The following is an 8,013-nucleotide window of genomic DNA, read 5'->3' on the forward strand; positions in this document are numbered from 1 at the left end:
ATTTTTATTAACAAATTTGAATCATAGAGCATAAACTTAATACTGTATTTTGCTATTTTTTATAAAAAATTGAAAGTGATTGCTACCTTAGTTTGCTATTTTCCTGGGTGGTTGAAATTTTCTGCCCCACATTCTCATACATGAGGTGCTTGGGGGTCCCAGAAACTGAAGACAGCATGGCTTTTGACAGTATATATGTATAGGGAAGATTATAGAGTGGAAACCTCCACTGCCTTCTCCTTAGATGCATACATGTATAAATGCACACAGGAATATGCATGTGTGTGTCTATGAATTTGCATACATGTCAATCCAAACAATGCCATCCTGTTGAATCACATCCTGTTCTTCTTTCTTGGCACCTTCTAAACCTCAGGCTGCTTGACATCATAGATTCTTAGACTTCTGTGAGTTGTTCTGTCCTTCTGGAACTTCCACATCACTGAGGCAGTGCCTTGGAGAGAGAAAGAATCTCGTTGCTCGGGTATTTTTCATTGGAAAACATATCAACACATTAGGCTGATCCTCTCCCTTTATCCTGACCCTCATGTCCTTGCTCAGATGGGAGTTTTTAGGCAGAGTTCAATATCTGTTGATACTTCTACCTTGGTCTATTGGAACTTTTATGCAGTTTAGGATAATTTCCCCAATTTAGCACCAAAAATATGCTAAGAAAATATATTGACCCTAGAAAGTCTTCCCTGAGTCTTCTTCCTCTCCCATCAGGATTTTTGAAAAGTGACTGCGGATAAAAACAGGCTCCATATTCTCTTCTGTTGTGTCCTCTATGTCACTCTGAAGGCAAAACATTGCTTTAATGGGAGAAACAGACATGGGATGCAAGGCAATACTGTAAAGAAAACTTTATGAATAATTCAAGATAACGGCTTGAAATAGCCACATTAATTATGGAAGCTACAGAACCTGAACAATATGAACTTCTCAGAACAAAATGTTCCCCACCAACTTCACCAGAAATGAGTTTCTCCGGTGAAACTTAATAAAAATTTCAGCACTCTGTGGATACATGGATGGAAGTGTGGATCTCCTTGTAAGGCTTCTGGACTTGAATCATTAAATAAACATACTTAAGTTTGAAAGCATCAAACAATGAATTCTCCACCCAAAACAAGATTTTTCATAAGAATAGAAAACAAGCACAGTATTGTTCTCTTCTTTGTTTGTAAACCATTCCAATATTTTCTTGTATAGTAGAAATCTCATAACCCAAACTCTGAGATATAATCATGATAACAGCAACTATATGTATAAATATATTGTTTTCTATAAACTTTGAGCCCTTTTTAAAGTACTGAATATTTTCTATTATTGATATAAAGAGAGGCATGTATCAAAAAGTACAATTATAATCCCCAGTATTCATGCAACAGTAACTGTCTAGTTACCAAGGTCACAGTAAGTTCCAAAGATGAAAGATTGGTCTTCTGATCATGGATATACTGCATGGAATCTCGTCTCAATTCTACTCGAATGTGCCTGAGTTTTTGTGAACTGTTTCAGGGGACTTTGGTTGACTGAATACATAATCTGCAGTGAGGGCTGATTACTGCTTATGAAGTGCACTTGCCATAGAATGCAGGAAATATATGCATGCAGTATTCACAGGGTGGGGTGTGCACAGCAAAGACAGTCATATCTAAAGGTCAATGTGAACAAATCTTAGAGCTGTGCAATAGCTGAAGAGAATTTTTTAAGATTTATTTATTTAATATATGTGAGTGAGTACACTGCAGATGTCTTCAGACACACCAGAAGAAGACCTTGGATCCCATTACAGATGGTTGTGAGCCATAATGTCGTTGCTGGGACTTGAACTCAGGACCGCTGGAAGAGCAGCCAGTGCTCATAACCTCTGAGCCATCTCTCTAGCCCAAGAGAATTCTTTATATGATTATATGTTAACATGTAAAAGATTTTAATACTTTCTTATTTCTTCTTCTTTATATCAACATCAGTATGCACTCAGCAAAGTTACACTTTGATTAGAGACTTTGTTAAGTTAGTATTTAATTGACATATTATTTTACATTTTTCCATTTCACTTTCCTGTTAGCATAATAGATTGACTAGAACATTCTTATATGTGAACTTTAATGGTTACTCAGTAGTCATAACACATGTCTTTAAGTAACCACAGTGTAGAATATTTTCTGATTTTTCCATCAGCCAATGACATTTAAATGACTGGATTTCTTTTTTCCCTGCAACTTATATCCTGTGTCTGTTAGGCCATTTAATTCTCCATTTTAACCCCCAAGGTGCACATGTCTTTATAGACAAATGTATTTCTGATTATTGTTATTTACCTTTTCCAATTCTCATCTTTAAAATTTGCATCTCTATGCTTTCAATCAGTATCCTGGTCCTTTTCCCTAAAAGAAGATGCAAGTCTCACATGTTCAGTTCAAAGAGCATTTCCTTTCAAATGTCTTCTTCTGAAAACACCTAATGGATAATATCATAATGTGCTTAGAATTCCAAGTTGACAGATATTCGTATTCCACCCTTCAAAAGTATTATTCGGTCATTCTGTCTTCTTCCTTTTTCTGTGCTTAAGGGAGAGATTTTCTGTTATTCTTTTGAAAAATTGTGTCATTCTGCTTTAGTTTTTTGAAATTTCTTAGCATGTTAATGTCTACAGATATTGGGAAAATTCTTTTTTGTTAATCATTAATTTAGGGGAGAGAAACTTTGGGGTAGTCTCCTGAGTCTCTGGCCTGATAATGATGCATTAGAAATATAACCATTTCTGTGCTCTGCTAACAAATTAATGAAAGTTATATTGGCCAACAGAGCTAACCACAGCAACACTTTAACTCATAGCTCTTTCTTCTGTTTTATGGAGTTGGGGAAATATACCAAACATCTTGTATAACTATGTAAAAGAATTAACTCATTCAAACTCTTCTCAGATGAAAGTGTTAAATCTTCCCTCAAAATAACCCAATAAGAGAACTGGCTCTCACAACTGGTCATCTGACCTTCATATCTACACTATGGTGCACATGCATACAGGCAGACAAATCGATGGTAGATAGATAGATGATAGATGTAATAAAAACTCGCCCAATATATAAAATGATATATTTTATTTAAATATTTTTATTATTTAATTTTATTAAATGTTTCCTCAATTTGGACAAATTTAAAATTGATTTAGACCATCTCAATAATCCAAAATGGAGTCTTTAATCAAAAAACCTGCAGTATTCGGGAATCTGCTGGGAAATTGTTACCAGTGTTTAAAACTTAAATGTTAATTGGAATGTGTTGGTAACCTGGCTTTTGTCTAGATCTTCTATAAATCTTAGTGTGAGTATGTGCTCCTTCGTGTGTTTGTGTGTATGTGTGTGTGTGTGTGTATAGAGGGTGTTAGCAGGCTTTAAAGCACTCTCCTACAAATTCTTACTCACTCAGGTTTGCCTGTAAGAGAATAATATGGTTGTTTTTGACCCTTTTAAAGTTAAACATCAAGGCTGAGAAGCACAAGTCTAGAAGTAATCTCACACTTAAATTACAATGGCCTATCATTTTCTAGATCAGACTTGAATACTATGTTTTTTCTTCTACAAGAAATTATAGTTGCAGTATAATAAAATTTGCTTCAGCATAAGAACACTATCATATATTTAATATCTTCTAAATTTGCAGCTCCTCGTGATTCAAAGTTTCATGCTCCTGCTAAATTTGTTGAAAACTTCATGAAAATGTCTAAATTTCCTCTATGAAATATTCTCTAGGCATTGATTTAGCTATGATAACCAGAAATGTGTTTGGTACTCATTGTCTCCAGTTCAGAGCATCCAAAAACAGAAGATTTCCTAAAGATTGTAATCTCAATGACTATTTCTCCCATCAATTTTGCCTCTTTAGGGGAACATCCTCAACTTATGTGAGTTCTATCAGTATACTCTATTTTATATAACATAGTACAGATTTTTCATAGGTCTGCCAAAATTTAGTAATAGAATGGTCAAGTAAAAAAATTAGATCTTCATTAGACTTTTCATGAGGATCTCCCATATCTTAAGGCATAGTTCTCATCCATGGCAATACTGAGTGGTTGTGGAGCCTGTAAGAGTGAAGTTCTGTTGAAAATCTTCTTCCACAAAGCACACTCCTGGAGGGAATATCAGTATCTCTTCTTTCTAGTTGCTGTCAGGCTTACAGATAGAAAAGTTGGATTTGATGTGTATTTCCCGCACAGTGAGCCACCTCACATAGTACATAAGCAATGAGGTTAGGCAGCCACGAACTGAAGCTGTAATCCAAAATCAACACATCCTTCCCTTCAGAAGCTGACACCTGCAGGTTCCAACTGCTGTACTAGCAAAGTGACTCATACAGCCTCAGAAAAGGATAGAACTGTCATAAGATCTACAGATCCTGTTCTGTAAAATTGCATTTAAATGAGTATAAAATTTTAACCTTTTTGATTCTTGTTTACATATCATGAATTTATTCTTTATCCAAAATAACCTGTGCAATATTTTTAGTGAAAATTTTACTCATTGTTTAGAGACCAAAGTTTTCCCTATATACTTATGGTTAGGATTTAGATTCCGTGTGCCTTCTTGAATTAAATAATTTAATGCTTAGAAGTGAGGGCATCAGATTTATAAGTACGCATAATCTTCCATATTTGGACTTCCTATGAATTTCTAGAAGTATTCAAAAAGCACAGGAGAGCACTGATATGCACATCCTTCAAAGGCTGGAGCAGTACCGTTAATTAACATCAAACTCACAGAAGTGTTGGTACTTGAATCAAATAAAAGCCATTGATCAGGAAGCAAATCAGAGTCAAAAACATAAGTATGATAGCAGTCTCCGTGAAGCAATTGTCGAAAATCTTATGCAAATGTTAAGGGCTCCTTTGTAATGATTACAAATCCAGAAAGGTTACTGTGAATTTATGGATGTAAAGAGCAGTTCTGTGAAAGGGAACGAAGACAAGTTCAAAGACATGTCTGCTAAGGCTTTGTTAACCTAAGAACATGGTGTCTTCCTCACTGTCTACCCAGTACATGCCCGCACCATTGTAACAAGCATAAGGTCTCCAGATTTACCAGATGACCCCGGGAAGGCATCATTGACCTGGAATGAGAAGCTTACATTTGGATAAAATTCACAAAAGTTCCCCCAATGCCTTGTTGTGGTTTGCCCTGAAGTTATCTGTATTTTGATGCTAATTCCACTGTCCCAAGGACAGCTGCCTACTCATGTACTCAGGAATCAAGTGACTTCACCAGAACTTTTTCCCCATTGAATTTGTAAAGTACAGGTGAGGGGCAGGTACAGGATAGAAGGAGGCCTGTCATTGGAGGAGAAGGAAGGATGGGCCAGAGAGAAATTTGAAGGAAGAGGAGGAGACTAGAACAGAAATGAGAGACAGGAGAGAGGAGAGGGTAAGAAGCCATGGCAAATGTTGTTAAGATTCTGCTCTGTGTATTTACAGGTTGTTATTAATGTTCCTAAGGGATGGATCTTTAATGTTCCCAGGCTTTGTATGTTTAAGTGGGCAATTATATCTTATCAATTGAATCCAAGATTATTGTGTTGTATGTTCTTTTATGTGAGGGTTTGAGTGTAGGAAAGTGTGCAGCTGGGATGTGTTTCCTCCAAGATATCTAGCAGCTATCTTGGGGCACCTGCAAGACCTAGCAGGGTAAAAGAAAACAATACACATATTATTTTTATATTTTTACAACAACAATGCCTAACATAGTTTAAAGTTTTGTTGCTAACTTATCAGGCCAAATTCTTGATCTATTGTATGTTTACCTAGATGCTAAGTCTACACTTACTCTTCTTTCCTATAATGAGTATAAAAACCAAAGTTTCTGTTTTTTCTGCTTTCTATAAACGTTTTTGCACATTGGGTGCCCCATGAAGTTGATGAAAGCCTCTGCTTGCCACCTGTGAGGACTGATTTCAGTTATCAACTGTATTGTGCTACTGAATACTCACATTTCTTGACTCTGTTTTGAAGACATTTCAGTAAGAGATTGGGATTGTCATCAGCAGATGAGTAAAGCACACTGGTTTGTCCCATTGCAGAGGAAGATTATGCTTGCTATCTTCTTGAAAACTTTGTTTCCTTCCACCACAGATATAAGAACACTTGGGACTTTGGGTTTTAGGATTTAAGCCATCAGGGTACTCTGTTATTCAACCAATATTAAATTTGCTCTTAGTAGATCCTATGTCACCATATATGAGTGGAAAAATACTATAATTCACAGAGAGAGAGAGAGAGAGAGAGAGAGAGAGAGAGAAACAGAGACAGAGGCAGAGAGACAGAGGAAGAGAGACAGAGACAGAGAGAGATACACAGAGAGACAGAGAGACAGAGAGACAGAGAACATTGCGGAACACACCAAGCACCATTATATTCAATAATTACCATGCACATCTCATACAAAACTCTCTCTGTTGATGAGAACCCTTGTCTCTAATCATCCCAATCTTATATCACACTAGGCACTTCTGTCTTTCTCCAAACCATGCTTTTTCTATACCACAACCTTCCAAACCTAAAATTATTCTAACAGGCAGGAGTCATAAAACTGAGCAAATACGTTCTTATTTTTACTAGACATCATTCTATATTTAATTATCTCTTCTTCACTATGTACCACATATTTAGGAAAGTGTTTTCTTAATTAATAAGAGAAATATTCTAGATATTGAAAAGAGGTTTATTTAGGGTTGTGGTAGCCAAGGACATGGCTCTGCTGAGGGCCTAGAGGTTAATGGTATAGCAGGGTAGAGACACTTCAAATTTTCACACAGTAAAGAGAGAAGTGTGGAGTCGAGAGAAGAGTTACTTGTTCAGTTCATAGTGACTCCCTCTGATTGGAACTAATCAATGATCGATCAGTGAGTGTTCTCAAGACATAATCATGTCTTCCACCTCACACTAGAACATGATTGACAAGCATGCTTCTAACCCAGGAGTCACTAATAATAGCATTCTAGCACATCCAAACAGCAGCAGTGCACAAGCATCAACTCTAGTTCAAAACTCATCTTATATTCATTTCTGCTGTTTCCTGTGCAATCATGTGGGATATAGAATATATAGAGGTGTGGGAGTATAGAAAGTGTGTCTTCTAAATATGTCACTTTAATCAGATGACAGGCCCTAGCTGTAAGTACTTCACAATTAAATTGATTAAAAAGAAAGACATCTGCATTAAATAACATGTACCCTCTATTCACACTCTGTGATGTAAGTTATCAAGACATTTTGCAAACCATATATTATGACATAGAACTTCATAGTTCAAAACATGGAAGGGAGTAGATTTGAAAGAAAAATCAAGTTTGACCATTACATTCTTGGTTGTAGATTTTGATTCACTACACTTTAGAAATCCTATGAAATTCACAGAGAGGAAATGCATAATATGTGTTAATCTAATCATGTAGACTTAAAATCTGGATTTAAAATAAATTTTAAAATGTGCTTTGAACAAACGACACATTTTTATTTAAGTATAATTAACTTTTATGATATTAAATCTAAAACATTCAGTAAAATTACAATAGGGTCAATTGTGAGAGATAAAGTGTTCCTCTGGAAATGAAATTTGTAAAATAATAGTAATGAGTGGATCTAAAATCTACCTGTATTAGACTCTAGGAAACAACAGTCTCAAGGGAGGCTGCCATGAGTCTCCAGTCTCTCTAGTTTAGAGATTATATTTGCTTTAAATATGTAATTTCTCCTGAAGTCTGGGGCTTGCAAATGGTTTTTTCTAAGGACATGCAAGTCTTAACAAGTATCCACTCAAGTTGACAGTAAGATACTTAATAGTCCTTAAATATATTAATGCCCATTCTAGAAAAAAAGAAATATTTGGATCAGTTTGTATGTTGAGAACTTATGGTTTCCTACACTTGGTTAATTTAATGATTTAAACTTCTCCTTTCACTAACTGTGGCTTGTCAAGTAAGGACCTCTCTGCCTGAAACAAGTCAAGGCCT

This window comes from Rattus norvegicus, chromosome 2, assembly GCF_036323735.1.
Source record: "Rattus norvegicus strain BN/NHsdMcwi chromosome 2, GRCr8, whole genome shotgun sequence".
Lineage (NCBI taxonomy): Eukaryota > Metazoa > Chordata > Mammalia > Rodentia > Muridae > Rattus > Rattus norvegicus.